The sequence below is a fragment of the Odocoileus virginianus genome, chromosome 11 (assembly GCF_023699985.2).
Source record: "Odocoileus virginianus isolate 20LAN1187 ecotype Illinois chromosome 11, Ovbor_1.2, whole genome shotgun sequence".
Taxonomy (NCBI): Eukaryota; Metazoa; Chordata; class Mammalia; order Artiodactyla; family Cervidae; genus Odocoileus; species Odocoileus virginianus.
The window spans coordinates 22598010-22606438 of record NC_069684.1 but is presented as its reverse complement, the minus strand read 5'-3'; positions in this window follow the sequence as shown (position 1 = coordinate 22606438).

The following is an 8429-nucleotide window of genomic DNA, read 5'->3' as shown; positions in this document are numbered from 1 at the left end:
TAAGACAGGGAGGGGAAAGTGAGACAGCAGGAGCAGAAGGGGTAAGACAGCAGACAAAGGTGGAGAAGGAGAAAGCACGTCTGACTCCCACATTCCTGAGTTGTGAGACTGGGGATTTCCCTGGTGGTCCAGTGGTGAAGAATCTGCCTTCCAGCTACTGAGCCCAAGCACTCTGGAGCCTGCTTACGACTACTAGAAGTGACTTTCTGCTGTGATGAAGGCTAAGCACAGCCAAAACAATCAAACAAAAACAAAATAAAAAATATCATTTCCCTGAGCTGTGAGGCTGGTAAGAGGCTTCTTTAGCCATGATGAAGATTTATTTGTATATATTTGAAGAGGAAAGAAGTTCTGAAAGAAAAAGGAGAGGAAGTCTTTCCCCTTAATTTCAACAGGAAGAATTAAGCCCCTTCTTTTTAATTCATAGTTGTCCCTGCAGTAGGCAGACAAGTATGTCACCCTGCTTTCCTCGCCCTCCGCGTCAATCAATTAGGATCATATTTTCAGATTTGAAACAGAGGTCTGAAAGGATGATTCCAAAGGATGATTCCAGGCCTCTGCCTTCTGGCTGCTGAGTGTCTGAATCATTTAGGACCAATAGTTGTGATCACCTCTGATGACCTCCCAGGATGGAGAGGTGCCCCCCACTAATGTTGCTAGAGGCTTTTGGTGTTTTAGCAATCTGATAGGTAGAGAGCTTTATTTTGCTTATTTGAAGTCCTTTCTGCTACACATTGGAGAAGGCAACGGCAACCCACTCCAGTCATCTCACCTGAAGAATCCCATGGATGGAGGAGCCTGGTAGGCTGCAGTCTATGGGGTCGCTAAGAGTCAGACACGACTGAGCGATTTCACTTTTCCTTTCATGCACTGGAGAAGGAAATGGCAACCCACTCCAGTGTTCTTGCCTGGAGAATCCCAGGGACGGGGGAGCCTGGTGGGCTGCCGTCTATGGGGTCGCACAGAGTCGGACACGACTGAAGTGACTTAGCAGCAGCGGCAGTAGCTGCTACACATTAATGATCAGGTAAACATCACTAGATGATTATCATCAAACTAGGATTCCTTGCTGTCTTAACAGTCATGTGTACGTGTTCTCAGCTTCGAAGGTAACTCTCACCCACGTCATTAGCAGCTCTTTGGTCAGTGGAAGTAAACTAGACATATGACTCAATATTTTAAGAATGTCACTGAAATCCTACATCCTCTATGGTTGGTTTAGTTCCTAAGTCGTATCCGACTCTTTGTGAGCCCATGGACTGTAGCCCACCAGGCTCCTCTGTCCATAGGATTTTCCAGGCAAGAATACTGGAGTGGGTTGCCATGTCCTTCTCCAGGGGATCTTCCCAACCCGGGGATAGAACCTGGGTCTCCTGCACTGCTGGCAGCTTCTTTACCGACTGAGCTACTAGGGAAGCTATATCCTCTATATAACCCATTTTAACACTCTAATCTGCCCTTTAAGCTATTTTCCCACTATAATATACACAGTAAATAATTTAACCCTTCTGATAATAATTTAACCCTAAAGTCAGCTTTAAAAATAATGCTGACTTCATAGGATTACTGTTATATAGAAATTATTTTCACATGTGTGTATCTTATCTGCCTAAAGCTCCATGAAGGGATCATGCCCTGTACCACTGGGTTTATCTTCTAGCATGCCTGGCAGTAAGATCTAGGCCTAGTGGGGTGGGTAAGGGGTATTCCATTGAGAGAGAATTCAGCTCAATCTAGGAAAAAACCCACCTAGCAATTAGAACCATCCAGGTAGGAAATTTCAGGAAACAGCAAGCTCTCTCAAGTGCTAGATGTACTTCAGTAGACACTACAAGACTACTAATTATAGTGCCCTATGAAGAATTCCTACACTGAGTAGGGTGTCCAACTCACTGGTTGCTCTGGAGAGAGGACTGGCTCTTTGACTCCGAGAGCAAAAAAGAAGGGATTACTTAATGAAATGTACTAAGATTATATGGTCAGAAGGGCTGGATTTCTGCTCAAATGGCCTTCCCTCCCCATCCCTCAGCTCAAAAAGGTGAAAACTAATGTCAAGGTTCTGATAATGTAGAAACAAGAATAAAGAGTTAAAAACACTTGGTGTCACTAGATTGCTTACCCTCATATACCAAGGAGAGGTGAGGAGAGGGAGAGACAGAGACATCCCTCTCCTGTCCTAAAGATTTGTTATGACCAGAAAGGGTGGCTAGATGCTAGAAGAACAGAACACTTCCCGGGGAAAGAAACCTTGGGAAACATCTTTGGCCTCCACTGGTGGCGCTGTGGATATCACTCTCCCACGATAACCAATCTCTTCTCTGGCCTGCGGTCACAGTTCCCCCTCCCTCCTCCACTCTGGTTGCCTGTGCAGAGCAACAAGACCCCAGCAAAGGTGTTCCAGCTTTGCAGCCTGCAGTCACCTAAATCCTACCCTAAATCTTCTCTAAGGAGCGAAGGCACTGGCCATGTAGTGGGAAAAGGGACATTTCAGAAGTTTCACTGTGGGCATTTTCCTAACCTTTCATGGCAGCTATGACGGTGGACTTCTGGCAGGTCCTCTCAGAAGTAGATGCCATGTTCAGAGAGTATGGGATAAGGCCATTATATGGACATACTGAAACTTCCAGAACAGCTAATCTAAACTTTTGTGTCTGATGGCAATTTTTATAATTTATACTTCATTATTCTTCATAATGGAAAGAAACTGAAAAGTAACTACAATTTTAATATGCATATGCTAATACTACCCTGTATTCAAGGAATGCTTTTTAATTTCCAAAAGTGCCAGAGGCCTTTCCAGAGAAGATATGTTATTGAAACTGCAAAGCTTTGCAATTCAGAAACACAGGAATATCACATCCCAGTTCTAAGAATAGCAGTGTTAAAAAAAAAAAGAATAGTAGGATTCCCTTCCCAAGAGGACCACAGAGCTCATGAGAAGTTTCTCCTGGGACTGGGAGAATTTGAAAAGTGGAAATGAGGACTCTTTCTTATAGTACAACAGTTGGCCAGAGCTTGATTTTTAAACATGAAAAATATTGAAAAAGTATAAAATGCTTGCTAACTGGGCTGGCATTTAACAATGTTTAATTTGCTTAATTTAGGGAAAAAAGTCATTTTGTTACATTTTTCAAAATTTAGCCTTCGAAACTGAATGCTTCTAAGAGACTCAGTCAGTGCAAGAAAGTATCTGTCAGGTTCCAATTCTCCATGAAAGTGCTATGAGCTTGAAAAGCTCCTTTTATATTCAGAAAAGAAATTTCAATAGCACAGGATGAAAGCCCCAGAAAGGAAAGGAAAGGGGCGGGGAAGCCAGCTTTGCAAAATACCCTTGGTTTTCACACAAAACAGGCTGCCTTCTGCAAAAATCTTTCAGAGTATTCAGTGAAAATAATCTCAGTCTCAGGCCCCTCAGCCCTCTCTGTTCAAGGCATAGAGATCTTCATATTCCATTCCAACAGTAAGTGTCTAAAGTGTCTTACTGTTTATCGAGCTTTGACGGAAAAGAGTGTCCCTTGGTTCTGTGCAAATGCAACACCAGTGTGCATCCACACTGCTTGTGTGCACTCCTGTGGAACTGCCATCAACACAGCAACAGAAAAGCTTTAGTCATGTGGTGTGCCCTCCAAAACGGCCTTCCGGGTTCCTGTGCTAGAGACACAGCATTATGGCAAAAGAACCCCATTACTGTAGAAATACTTTTATCTTCTTGAATGCAAGCTCCAGATTGATTGGATTTTTCAAGGTTTTCCTTTTTCTCTGTCACTGCTGTTTGGTGAGCACTTTCGAACACAGGTCATCAAACCTGGGCCTGCAAGCCAAATTCAGTTGGTGGATTTTTGAACAACGCATAGTTTCTACATTTCAAAATGCTTGGAAAATAACTCTGAAAAATTTTGATGACACTTGATAATTAAATGAAATTCAGGGACTTCCCTGGTGGTCCAATGGCTAAGAGTCCATGCTCCCAATGCAGGGGGCATGGGTTCAACCCTTGGTCAAGGAACTAGATCCCACATGCCACAACTAAGAGTATGCAAGCTGCAATTAAAGATCCCGCATGCTGCACTGAAGACCCCATGTTCCTCAAGGAAGACAGATCCTGGATGCCGCAAACAATACCTACCTGGTGCAGCCAAAGATAGTCACATCTCAGTGTCCATGCATAGTTTCTTTAGAACCTAGGCACACTCACTTGTTTACACTTTGTCTAAGGCTGCCTTCACATGCTAAAATGGCAAGAGTCATGACAGAGACAATATGGCCCACAAAGCCTAAAATATTTATAATCTGACCCTTTACAGAAAAAATTTCTGCTGACCCCTAGCATGGAAGAGACTACCTCATAAAAGGGACTTCAATTTTTGTTGAATGAACAGAGGCACCAAGTGTAAGTGGCCATTGGACCTGACTCATCTCTTTTGAGCAACAGCCCATATCCGTTATGAACCACTAGCTGAGGATACCAAATATGGGAGTAAACTGAGTTACTGAGCCTATGTGCTCAGCCTTGTCCGACTCTTTTGTGACCCCAGAGACCATAGGCTCTCTTTCTCATGGAATTTTCCAGGCAAAAATAATGGAGTGGGTTGCCATTTCCTCTTCCAGAGGATCTTGCCCACCCAAGGATTGAACCCACGTTTCCCGCATTGCAGGTGGATTCTTTACCACTGAGCCACCAGGGAAGTCCAAACTAAATTGCTATTAGGTTGTGATTGCACTGAAACTCACTTACAAAAACGATTCTTGAATAGAATAGATTCTTGCAGGTGTATAAAACTGAACGTAAATCTTTATACAAGTAATTACTTGTGCTTGCCTTATCTTAGTGACTAAGTCACAAGAATGACAATGGACTTTCCATAGTATAATCTAATTTATTATCAGAGGTGAGCTTATTACTCTCAGTAAGTAGAACTGAGAGATAAATTTGGAGTTTACTTTTGCAAAACTCTACAGTTTCTTAGGGGTGAGGTTGAGACTTCACTTAAATCTCCTCTAAACTCCATGTTTAATGCCATTTTTGTTTTAATTAAAGGGGTAGCTGTGACAGATCACTGTGGTTTATCATGTACTCCTCCAGCTTTAAATCACATTACTGTCTTGCACTTCATTTTGAAACTATCCTCATACATTTTGTTTTTGACAAACTTACCTTAGAACAGTACTTTGAGATTTACAGAAAAATTGTGAAGAGTTCTTCATATAGCCTATACTCAATTTCCCTATTATTAACATCTTACATTAGCATAGTACATTTTTTACAATTAATGAATTAATATCAACTAAAGTCCATACTTTGGTTTAGATTTCTTTAGCTTTTATGTAACATCCTTTTCTGTTTCAGGATCCCGTTCAGGACATCACATTACATTCACATTACATTCAGTCACATCTCCTTAGGCTGTGAGCTTCTCATTTTCCTTGTTTTGATGACCTTGACAGTTTTGAGGAATACTGATAGTTTAGTCAAATGTCATTCAATAGGGATTAATATATTTTTGTCATTCAGACTGGATCTATGAATTTGGAGGAAAATCACAGAGTTAAAGTGTCATTTTTATTATGTAATATCCAGGATACATAGTATCAACAAGACATAACTTTTGATGTTGACCTAGATCACTTGGCTAAGGTAGTTATTTGTCAGGTTTCTCCACTGTAATCTTCTTTTTTTCTCTCTTTCCACATTGGATTCTTTGGAAGGAAGTCACTACGCACAGTCCATACTTAAGGAGTAGGGAATTATGTTCCATCTCCTTGAGGGTTGAATAGCTATATAATGTGGAATTCTGTGTGAGAAACTTTCATTTATTCAATTATTTATATAAGCATGGACTCAAAGATACTTAAATTTTGAGTTATAATCTATATTCCAACACTAATTTATTGTGTTGCTCAAATTGTTCCAACTTTGGCTACTAGAAGCTACTAGAGCCGTTTTCTTTGCTTCCCTTGGTCTTGAATGTTTAGTCTTCAGCTGAAATGAAAAATATTCCTGATAAAACTCCCCTACCCTCATCCTTAATCCCTAAATGTATTTTCCAGTACATCTAAAATTTACAGCTACTAGGGTACTTATATGTTTTTACTTATCTGTTTCTCCCAGTGGATGATAAACTTTTTGAAGTAGGGATGACGTCTTTTTTTAAATTTTACTTCCTTGTTTATGGCTGTGCTGGGACGTCGCTGCTGCTCCCAGGCTTTTGTCCAGTTGTGGTGAGCGGGGCCTGCTCTTCAGCAGTGTGCAGGTTTCAGCAGTTGTGGCACACGGGCTCAGTTAGTCCTCAGCATGTGGGACCAAGGAGAGGACCCAGGTGCCCTGCACTGGCAGGTGGATTCTTTCTCTTATTTGTGTCTTCGCTGCTGTGTACAGATGTTCTCGAGTTGCAGTCAGCAGGGGTTACTCTTCACCAGGGCTGCTCCTTGTGGGGGCTTCTCATGCTTGGGAGCACAGGCTCTAAAGAGGCTGGGCTTCAACTGTTTATAATAGCCAGGACATGGAGGCAACCTAGATGCCCATCAGCAGACGAATGGATGAGGAAGCTGTGCTACATATACACCATGGAATATTACTCAGCCATTAAAAAGAATTCATTTGAATCAGTTCTAATGAGATGGATGAAACTGGAGCCCATTAAACAGAGTGAAGTAAGCCAGAAAGATAAAGACCATTACAGCATACTAACACATATATATGGAATTTAGAAAGATGGTAATGATACCCTATATGCAAAACAGAAAAAGAGACACAGATGTACAGAACAGACTTTCGGACTCTGTGGGAGAAGGCGAGGGTGGGATGTTTCAAGAGAACAGCATCGAAACATGTATATTACCTAGGGTGAAACAGATCACCAGCCCAGGTTGGATGCATGAGACAAGTGCTTGGGCCTGGTGCACTGGGAAGACCCAGAGGGAGCAGGTAGAGAGGGAGGTGGGAGGGGAGATCGGGATGGGGAATACATGTAAATCCATGGCTGATTCATGTCAATGTATGACAAAACCCACTACGATACTGTAAAGTAATTAGCCTTCAACTAATAAAAATAAATGGAAAAAAAAATAAAGAGGCTGGGCTTCAGTAGTTATGACACACGGGCATAGCTGCTCTGTGGTATGTGGGATCTTCCTGGACCAGGGATTGAACCAATGTCCCTTGCATTGCAAGGGGGCCTCTTAGCCACTGGACCACCAGGGAAGTCTCAGAGACTACATCTTATTTATTTTACACATCTAGTATACAGTATCAATACATAATGCCTCGCTTGTACAAAGAAGGAACTCAACAAGTATTTCTAGAATGATCACTATGGTTTTCTCTTTAGTCCAAGAACCAGGGTGCCTAATATGTTAACCAGAAGCCATACAGGAGTTAGTTATTAACTGTTCTGGCAGAAGCTACAAAGTGGTACTATTAGAAGTGTCAAAGTCAGTCATGTAGTGCAATAAGCTCGGGATCTAAGTTAGCACTTCCTCATGTCTCATTTCTAAGTAAGCAGACTTTTCCTGACTATTAATTTCAGTTATACATGCACAATTGCGTTAAGGGTAATGACCAATTACCTTTTTATTTAGAACCAAAGCTAGGCAGCTTCTAGTTCTGCTTAGCTTAGACAAGTGGTGTTCCCAAAACAGGACACAGGAATTTCAGTCATGAGGTTCCCAACAGACTTACTACTGGCTGAGGACTGCATATCCACTGAAGAAGAAAAATTGTGCTGAGCTGCACTTGTTGTTAATGCTTATGAGAAAATGACTTTAAAATTAATCAAGAATCTTCCAAAATATAGGAATAAGATGAACTCTAATAAAATGAAACAGATTTTTAGTTTGGATCATGCTACCATCCTAGTCCAAGCCACCATTAACTCTTGACTGATCACCTTTCCCAAATGCACTCTTGCCTCCATCTATCCATTTAACATAAATAAGATCATGTCATTCCATTTAACACAACCACTTAACTGCTTTTATAACAAAATTCAAAAATTTACACATGCCCTAGAAGGTTCCATACTTTTTGGGCTCCTTTATCTCTTCAGAGACATTCTACACTCATCTCTTCCTTAACTAGTAATGGTCTGGCCATGCTTTTCTTTCTGAGGTCATGGCACCGTCCCGTAAATTTTTTGATGTCTAGTAGCTCAATCTTCTTATAAGAACTTTCCAGTTTTTCAATCCTTAATGTTTCTTGTGCATGAGTTGTGTACCTAAGAACAAAGGGAACTTGTCTGAGAAACCCTCACAAACACACTGAAATAAAGACTAGATTAAAATATAAAAACTCATATTCTTCTTGAGTTAGAAGTTTTTTTGGTGTTAAAAATGTACATCATCTTTGAGCTTTAATTAACTGATGTTATTTTTCTGATAAATAGTAATATTTGTTTGACTTTAACATCCTGCAGAGACTAATTCAAATTTTA